The sequence below is a fragment of the Telmatherina bonti genome (genome assembly GCF_933228915.1).
Source record: "Telmatherina bonti genome assembly, chromosome: 13".
NCBI lineage: Eukaryota > Metazoa > Chordata > Actinopteri > Atheriniformes > Telmatherinidae > Telmatherina > Telmatherina bonti.
In genome coordinates this window covers 35,172,451-35,182,101 of record NC_136611.1, presented here as the reverse complement: position 1 = coordinate 35,182,101, position 9,651 = coordinate 35,172,451, and positions in this window count along the sequence as shown.

The following is a 9,651-nucleotide window of genomic DNA, read 5'->3' as shown; positions in this document are numbered from 1 at the left end:
ATGTGGAATGAATAGGAAGCCTCAAAACAACGCTGCATGTGTTGGGCTTCCGGATATCGCGTGTGGGGCATGAAGATACTCGATTTGAGGCCTCTGGGGGAAACCCAGTGGTAGGATTTGGTCCACTCCGGAAGCAAAAATGAAAATCTTTTCCAGGCTGACTGATTGTGAACCATCTGAATGAGAAATAACAATGTATACTTGACAACTCTCTAGAGAAATTAACAATTTTACTAAGAAATTTAGTGTATACACAACCTACCGCCAACATCAATCAACCAGTCCCTCCAAAATGTCAGGGTCACATTTTCACTTCGCCGAGCATGCTGCCAGGTAGGGAAAGGACGGTCTCAAAAAGACTCAACATACTTTCCACAGTTAACTTGCTGTGTCCTGAAATGAAGATGGGCCGAAGGACCTCAGTATGGGTCCTCATTGCCCCTGCTACCTTGAGGCAGTCCAATCCCTCAATAATTCTGTTAAAAAAGAAATAATCTTACTTATACAAAATCAATAAAAATAAATGTATATACAATGATATATATATATATATATATATATATATATATATATATATATATATATATATATATATATATATATATATATATAATATATATATATATATATATATATGTATGTCTTAGACTTAGACTTAAAGAAAAAAGGACTATCAACAAATGTAACAGTTTTTTTTTTGGTGAAACAGGAGACTTTTAGTGACTAATGCAAAAGCATGTATAGTTTACTCCACTCTGCACGCAGTAGCAGCTTTTGCATGAACCCCTCCCCAGAACACAGAAGTGGATCGACCTTCATGCAGCACCTAGCTTCAAGCCAAAGCGATGATCACCTCTCAGTCATGACCAGACTAAAGTTACCACTCACTGATCCAATCTATGTTTCCTGTCAGATAAATTTTAGTGTGGTTAATGAAGTGTGTTGACTCGTAAATAGAGATTAGCTGGAGCTATTAAAGCTATTTCAACTTTCCATGTGTTCATTTTTACCAGGGATATTTGGTATTTCCTCTTTACTGTTATGAATTCAAATGTAGTTTAATGGATTTTTCCAGGTATGAATTTAATTAATTTCAACTTAATTTGTATAGTGCCACTTTATGACAAAGTCATCTCAAACACATCAATTTGAGCCAATTCATAATAATTAGCCTCGTTAAGGGAAACCAAACAGAAGATCTAGAGTTAACATTATGTGTCGCCTACATTGTTAATATTATTGTCTTATCTTCAGGGCCTGTGTGATTATTACCAATAACAATCAAGAAAAAACACGTTGGTTGAATTAACTATGTCTGACAAATTTTCCATGGGTTTGTGCATACATCCATATGTAATATTCACGATTAGAAACCCATAATGCTTATGTGTCACATTACTTGTCCATTGAAAAATACAAAACCCCATTCTCTATGTATAGTATTGTGACACGTGTACTATACATAGTATATTTTATTCCTAAACGTTTTTGACACTGGATCCCTCTTGACATAGCTATATTCAGTACATAGATTGTAACTCACTGATCCAGTGCTGCTTTGGTCCGCCCCTCAACACGTGCCTTTGCTGCGTCCTCAATGAGAGCCTGCCTGCTCTCCATGTCTGTGAGAGACCTCTCACAGCCCAAGGCATGCAGCGCCACCGAGGCTTCCTCGACAGCATGCCGAGCCTCCTCCAAATTTTCTGCAGCTTTGATCTGTCTCAATGAGAACCATCATATGAATCAAATATATTTGACAACCTAAATGAAACCATAAATACAGGTAAATGTGCTACTCACTTTCTCCAGATGTTGACGCAGTTCCCAGTCACCAACCTCCTCCACTAATACTGGGCCTGTTTGTTGCCGACACAACAAATGCATACAGCCTTGACGACAAAAATGAGGGCCGTACTCCTCCTTGGAGAAGTGCCAGGGAAAGCATTTGTCCGATGACTTTATAGTCCCCAACCTCCAGACCTTCAACATTTGGAGAGTAACAAGTGGACTCAATAAGAAAAGTTATGTTGTCAGAAGAAATAAAACACTTTACTTTATGTTTGAACTATATATTTAAAGACTTCCCGTATTGCATAGCTGCATACCTCGGGGTACTAGAGAAAGATTTTTGCTCTCCTCTGGCCCCTCAAAGTAGCGGCTGTCTCTTAGCGCGGCTATGAGAAGTCAAAAGTATTCCCGGCTGGGACCACCATCATCCACGGCCCCCTCACTCTGTCCCTCGTTGTCTACAAAGGTTATCATCACCCGATGACAGGGGTTGAACTGAGTTCGTCTAAAGGCTCTGAAAGAACCTTCAAGAAGGAACTCTCAGCACACATTTAAAGAATTCTGGATGAGGGTTGAAGCTGTCAGAAGATTTTTTTTCCAGATCTCTGAGGACACTCTTTAAATCTGGAGACCTGTAAGAACAAAACACATTTGCATTTTTGGAAGTGTGGGGATTACACAACATAGTTCATATTTGCAGAAGCGTTTGGATAAAAAAACACAACCTTTGAATTGGGTAAGAAATTGCACAGTGTCTCACTTTTATATTTAACAAAAAAGCAAAAGTGTATAACACTAACTCGCTTGTCTCTTCATTTTCTGGGTCCTCGTCCAGTTCAACCACCTCCACCATCATCTGCTCCTGGCTGCGCCTCTGTGGACTATAGGTTTCCAAATAACAATAGTAACTTTTAGGACAATGAGTATAACATTTAAAATTCATAAACCTTTCAGACATGTAAATCTCAGAGAATTTATAGTTTGATCAAATCAATCAATCAAATCAAAGATACTTTATTCATCCACAAGGGGAAATTCAAAGTTCAAGCCAGCTCGTCCAAGGTTTGACATACAGACATGTAACATTAATGACAAGAGAATAACACAGAACCAAGCTGAAACTCAGGCCACTCAGCCAATTTTACCAGTTTAATGTTAGAGAACTTACTTTCGAACACCTTCAGGGGCCCTGACAGCTTCAACTTCAAGTACAGCTTCCTGCTCTTGGACCTCAAGATGAGTACTGCATGCACAAACACAATACAAAAAAATAAAAATAATCCTAACCTTTCCATAAAAAGAAGAAATAACACATACTGAGACCGAAGAAATGAGGGTGTTTTAGTTTGAACAACTTACTTTATCAGACCTGCAGCTGCTCCAACCTCTTCCTCTATAACAATTATTGATTGCCTGTAAAGAATATAGATTTTCATAAAAAATAGTGTTTTGCCCTTGTGTTTATTACAAACATGTACACAATAAACACTTACTGTTCCGCCGCTGCCACCTGCTCCTGAGATGGTAGAAATAAAATGGCATGAAAAAAATTCAAACTTTATTTGAACTATTAAAACAATACTGGCTTTCGTAATGTTTGAATACATTAACTGACCTGTAAAGACCGCTGTATAGCAATCGTCAGGTCTTCATCCATTTCGTCTCTGAGAAAAACCAAACAGCATGGGTAGATTCAGGTTATAGTTTCAGAAAAGTTTTATTCTTTTTTTTTTTTTTTTTTTTTTTGTCTTGTCCAGCATTTAGGCAAGCAGAATGATGGTCTGGATGTTCTGCTGAGCAAATTTTCTCTGCCAAGGGAAGCTTTATAGATATAATGATCCCCTTGACTTTCTGAATTTTTATTTTATTTCTATATTTATTTTGTATTGTTGTTTGAATTGTAGAGTTTGTACTGCTGGACCAGAGAGGACAGACAAAAGACAGAAAGAGAAAGGAGAAGAAACACCTCATAAGAAAAGGGAAAGAGATAAAGGGAGAGAAAAAAACAACTAAAAAATAACCCAAAAACAAAAAGAAAGAAAACAACCTACAGATGTATACATACACACATACAGGCACACACATACATATACACACACATACACACGCATACATACACATACATATACACACACGTATACACACATAATATATATATACACAAATATATACATATGTACACATATACATATACACATACATACATTTACACACACACCTCTTTGCACACACATACACACACATACATACGTACAAACATATACGCACTTGCCAGTATTAACACATATACATACACATACAAGCCAACTTTAGATCATAGTAACTAAACTATGAATCTAAAAAGTGAAATATAAATGAGAAACAAACAGAAATGAGAAAACCAGCTGCTGTTAGTGAATAAAACTGCAGACGACTCGGTGACTGTGTCACATGCAGAACATGCAGAGTGGAACGTGTTCCGGAAAAGGTGATCATGCCAGTGTGACCCCTCCCACACAAAGGCAAGAGGCACGCCAGGAGGACCCCCGAGACCGGGGCCATCGGCAGCCATCCCCAGGCGCAGACCCCAACCGCCCCACCCCGGAGCCAGCCATGCACCGACCCAAGAGGAGGCAGAGGGGGGTCCCAGCCAGAGTCCCCCGCAGTCAGGGGGAACAGGCCCCAGCAGGCCCGGACCAGCGAGGACCGGCCCCGCCGGGCACCGGCCACCCAGGGCAGACAGAGCGCGGGCCCCACGGCCCCAAGAGTGATTGTTTGATAACAATCTAACCTAACCCCACCACACAGCCCCCAAGAGCCCAGAGATCCCAGATCCCCAGACCGCCACCGAGCGGCAGCCAGGCCGCACCCCAGCGCACCAGCAGCGCTCCCCGAGCACCAAGACCCTCCACGCACCCACGCACACAAACACACACACACACACACACACACACACACGCACACACACGCACGCACACACACACACACACACACACACACACCCACACCCACACGCATCCACACTTCCTCCTTAAACACACCCTATACACCCATTCTCTTACACACGCTCAAACTCACACTCTCCTACCCCCGTTCTTTATACACACACACCCCCTCACACACACATCCCTGCTCCCTCTATAATCACCCATTCTTCCATACACGCATACCCCACTCTACACACACACACACACACACCTCCCTACACCCCTCTATCCACATTCACAGTCCTCATTGTACACCCACCCCATCACTTCCCTGTACCACCAACATAACCCCACATACACACCCCCACCCATCTGCATACACCCCCCCCTTCCTCCTATCCCAGTGGCCATCCACTTTCCTAAATTCTTTCACCCTGATCCCCCCACCCCCCCTCTACCCTAACATTCATTCACCACTTCATCCATTGGCTCATGCACGCCCTCACCTTTCTTTCCCAACGTGTCCCCTGTGAGATACCCCCGGGGGAGCAGGGGATAGGAGGGCCCCGATCAGGGCCCCACAACTACCCCCCACCCCTGTCAATGCCCCCCCACCACTCCACACATGCAGCCGATCCAGCACCACCCAGGGCCAGCAGCAGTCCCACCCCCGCCAGGCCAGCCCAGACCCAGGCCCCCTGAACAGCACCACTCCCCCGCCCAACCCCCCCGGCACAGCCCCAGAAATAGGGGCGTGGCAGGACCCCATTGTCACCCCCTCCCTCCCAGCTTATGAATGATTGTGAAGTGTGTGTTGTTTGCAATTAAAATTGGGAAGAAGCAAGCCCCGCCCACCGCACACTGCATGGCCCGCCCCCCAAAATATGTCCATGTGTTGTCAGTGTGTGTTTTTTGTGTTATGTTGACTAAGTGTAATTAAAACTGGGAGGTGAACCGATGCTGGGTGCAGCGATCGAAACCACCTTGATGGCCTCTCTCACCATCCAGATCAACGTGTCCACCTCCCAACGCCCTGCCTGTGTGGTGGAAGAAGGGAAGGAGGGGAGTCCGGGGATTTAGGTCCCGAGGGAAGCGCGCCTCCCTCAAGAAGATGAGCCACCTGCGGCACGAGGCACGTCCCCCATTCCCGGGGCCCCCAAAGGCCAGGACAGGCCAAGGGCAGCTGCCCCAACAACCAGGGTCCTCAGCAACCCCAATAAAGGAGCCGCCACCGGCCCCAGAAGGCACCAACGAACCACATGCAAAAGTGGGGGGGGGGGGCAAAGAAGAGGAGGGGCGGGAGAAGGAGAGACAGACCAAGGGCCCACCGCCCCCACACCCCTAGGAGACGCCCCCACCCAGAGACACATTGCATTCCCTTCTCCTTTACACACCAACACATTCACACCCCCTCACCATCAGCCTGGTATACACACACATCTACACACACACACACACCTACAGACCCACACATACATCTATACACATACACACCCATTCTAACAGATACACGGCCAAAAGATTAGTCCACCTCCAAAACCCTACATCCCACTCCCCCCCCTGCCCATCACAAAACACCCCTTCTCATTCTACCTACCCTAGAACAAACCACTACAACTCCCCACTTCTCTCACTGAAGTCCTATCCCCTTCATAATCATGACCCTTCACCCCCCTATACACCTACATACACATGCACCCCCCCCACTCCCCCCTACACACGGGCCACTACCCCCCATACACATGCATCTCAATACTCCTCTATATACACACCCCTATCTCCCATGCATTTAACACCAGATTATCCACACACAAGCCCTTACCCCTTCCCATACATACACACACACACACACACACACACACACACACCCACTCCCTCATTCACAACCCCAACCCCCCACACAATCATGTACTATCACACGCCCCAAAACCTCCACCCCCACACCTACATGCCCTAACACACTCCCCCTTACACACAACCCTACCCCCCACAAACTCATGCTCCACTACACTCCCCATAAACCCCCCACATATAAACCACCACACACTTCCTACACCCCACACACTCATGTACTATCACAGTCCCCTAAACCTCCACCCCAACACCCCTCACACACTCCCGCATACACACACCCCTCACCCCCTATACCTTCATGTACCGCTACAATCCTCTATACACACCCCGCATATACACCACGGCACTCCCTCATACATACACCCCCACACATACATGCCTCAACACACTCCCACATACACGCACCCCTACCCCCCATACATTCATGTACCACTACACTCCTCCATACACACCCCATATATACACAGGCACCCCCCATCCTCAACTATCTTGGGCCCGGGTCCCTCTGCCGGGCACCAGGGCACGGACCTGCCCCCGCTGCAGCGGCAGGTCCAGGTCAGCCCAACCCCCCCACGGCAGGGCCGACCCCCCATCCCCGAGAAGCAGGGGACAGCCCCGGGCACCGGAGCCCAGGACCCGCACCCCGCCCACCCCACAGCGGCACGGCCACCCGTCACGGAGCCAATACCCGCCGATCCAGCCCCCGCCAGCGACCTCGCCCCACCGCCAAAAGGCAACTCCAACCATTGATCAACCCAAGGCCTCCCGCCAGGTCTGTAAACCTAGCCCCCCCAGTAATGAAGCAGCCAAGATCCCCGCCCAGGGGTCCACCCCAGACCCATAGCCACCTGAGCCACCCAGCCACTCCCCAGCCCCGAGCGGGATGAGGTCACACTCTCCCCCCTACACTAAGTGATGGAGCTGATCACAGGAGACCAGAGAGAGTGAAATTCAGCTGACTGATCCTTTGAGGAGGCAGACATCATTTCCATGCTGATGTAATCTAATAACAGATTTCTAAACTGCTGGATACACAGATTCTGTTTTCTTTTCCAGTTCACAAGGATAGTTTTCTTTGCGATGCACAGGCTGCTGAGGATTGGTTTTGCTAAATTAAACCCTATGTTATTTTCACCTAAGTGACTCAATAGGCACAATTTGGGGTTTGCAGGGATATTACATTTAAACCAGTCTGACAGATCTTTACATACCTGGAGCCAGAATCTCTGGACAGGTGGACAAGACCATAAGGCATGGTAGTAGCTGTCAATCATGTTGTCAGTACAGTGTGGACAGATATGTGAGTGTAACAGACCCATCTTGAACATCCTGTGTCCCGTATAATGAGTTCTGTGTAGAATTTTGAATTGTATTAATTGCATGCTTGAATTCTTAGTCATTTTGAATGTGTTTAAGCAGATTTGTGACCATTCATTTTGATTGAAGTTGCTGGATAAGTCTGCTTCCCATTTAGAAGTTGGGAGAGAGATGGAATCTTCTAGCTTCAATAGTAATCTGTATATTTTGGATAGTAGCTTCGGGGCCTTAAGATTTAGGAATTCTGCAACCCTTATAGGTAACTGTAAGTTTAGTTGATCAGTGGTGTATTTCTTACTTATGATAGATTTAAGTTGGTGGTATTCTAAGAATTTGGTGCTGCTGAATTCATACCGTGAAGAAATTGCATCAAATGGCAGAAAGTTTCCATTTTCTACTATATGTTCTAACTGCTTTACTCCTTTATTCTTCCACCGAGGGAAGTTTATCATCTTTTTGTTTTGCAGGAAGTCAGGATTGTTCCAGATGGGTGTGAGCTTACATGGAATAAGCGCAGACTTGGTTACTTTCAGGAATTCCCACCAAGCCGTTAAACTGGAGCTGATGTTAATGCTTTTAAAACACTTATATGACTTGACAGTTGAGCTGATGAATGGTAAATCAGAGATGACTAAATCCTCACACAATGCTTGCTCAACATCCAGCCATGGCTCATCCAAAGAACTTGGATTAAGCCACTTGGAGATGCATTGCAGCCTATTACATAAGAAATATTGATTAAAATTTGGCAGGTCCAACCCACCTCTGTCTTTGGTCTGTTGTAAAGTTTTTAGACTAATGCGGGATGGCTTGTTTTTCCAGAGAAATCTGGATATGTGGGAGTCTAGTGATTTAAACCAAGTGGAGGATGGTCTGATGGGAACCATTGAGAAAAGGTAATTAACTTTTGGTAAAACCATCATTTTAACAGTGGAAACCCTCCCCATAAGTGATATGGGCAAGCGGTTCCACCTTGAGAGGTCATCCTCTACTGTTTTTATTAGCTGATCATGATTTAACTTTATTAGTTCAGTTAGTCTGGGAGAGATTATTATACCTAAATAACTAATATTTCCTGACTGTATAGTGGTGTTAGATATGTTTTTAAAGTCACAGTTAATGGGCATTGCTGTAGTCTTTAACCAGTTAATAGAATAGTCTGATATTGAAGAGAATGTTTTAATTAGTGTGATTGTTTGAGAAAGTGTTGTTTGTGAGTTGTGAAGGAAAAGTAAAACGTCATCTGCATAAAGACTAATTTTATGTTCAATATTTTTAGCTTGAATTCCTTTGATTTCTGGGTTTTGTCTTATGGCAGCTGCCAGGGGTTCGATAAAAATGGCAAAGAGTGATGGAGAAAGTGGGCAGCCCTGTGTGGTGCCTCTCTGTAAGCAGAAGTTTGGAGAAGTTTTGTCATTGGTCTTCACACTTGCATTTGGGTTGTTGTATAATATTTTTATCCAGTCAATAAATGATGACCCAAACCCAAATTCTTTTAAAGTTGCAAATAAAAGTTTCCAGTTTACACGGTCAAATGCTTTTTCTGCATCTAAAGATATAACTGTGGACTTCAGATTGTGTAGAGTTGAATAATCTATTATGTTAATTAATCTGCGCATGTTAGTGTAGGAATGTCTACCTTTTATAAAGCCTGTTTGATCAGGGTGAATAATGGAAGGGGTTATTTTCTCTATCCTTCTGGCTAGAGCTTTGCTGATTATTTTGAGATCTACGTTTATTAATGAAATTGGACGGTAACTGGATGGGAGTGTAGGGTCCTTTCCTG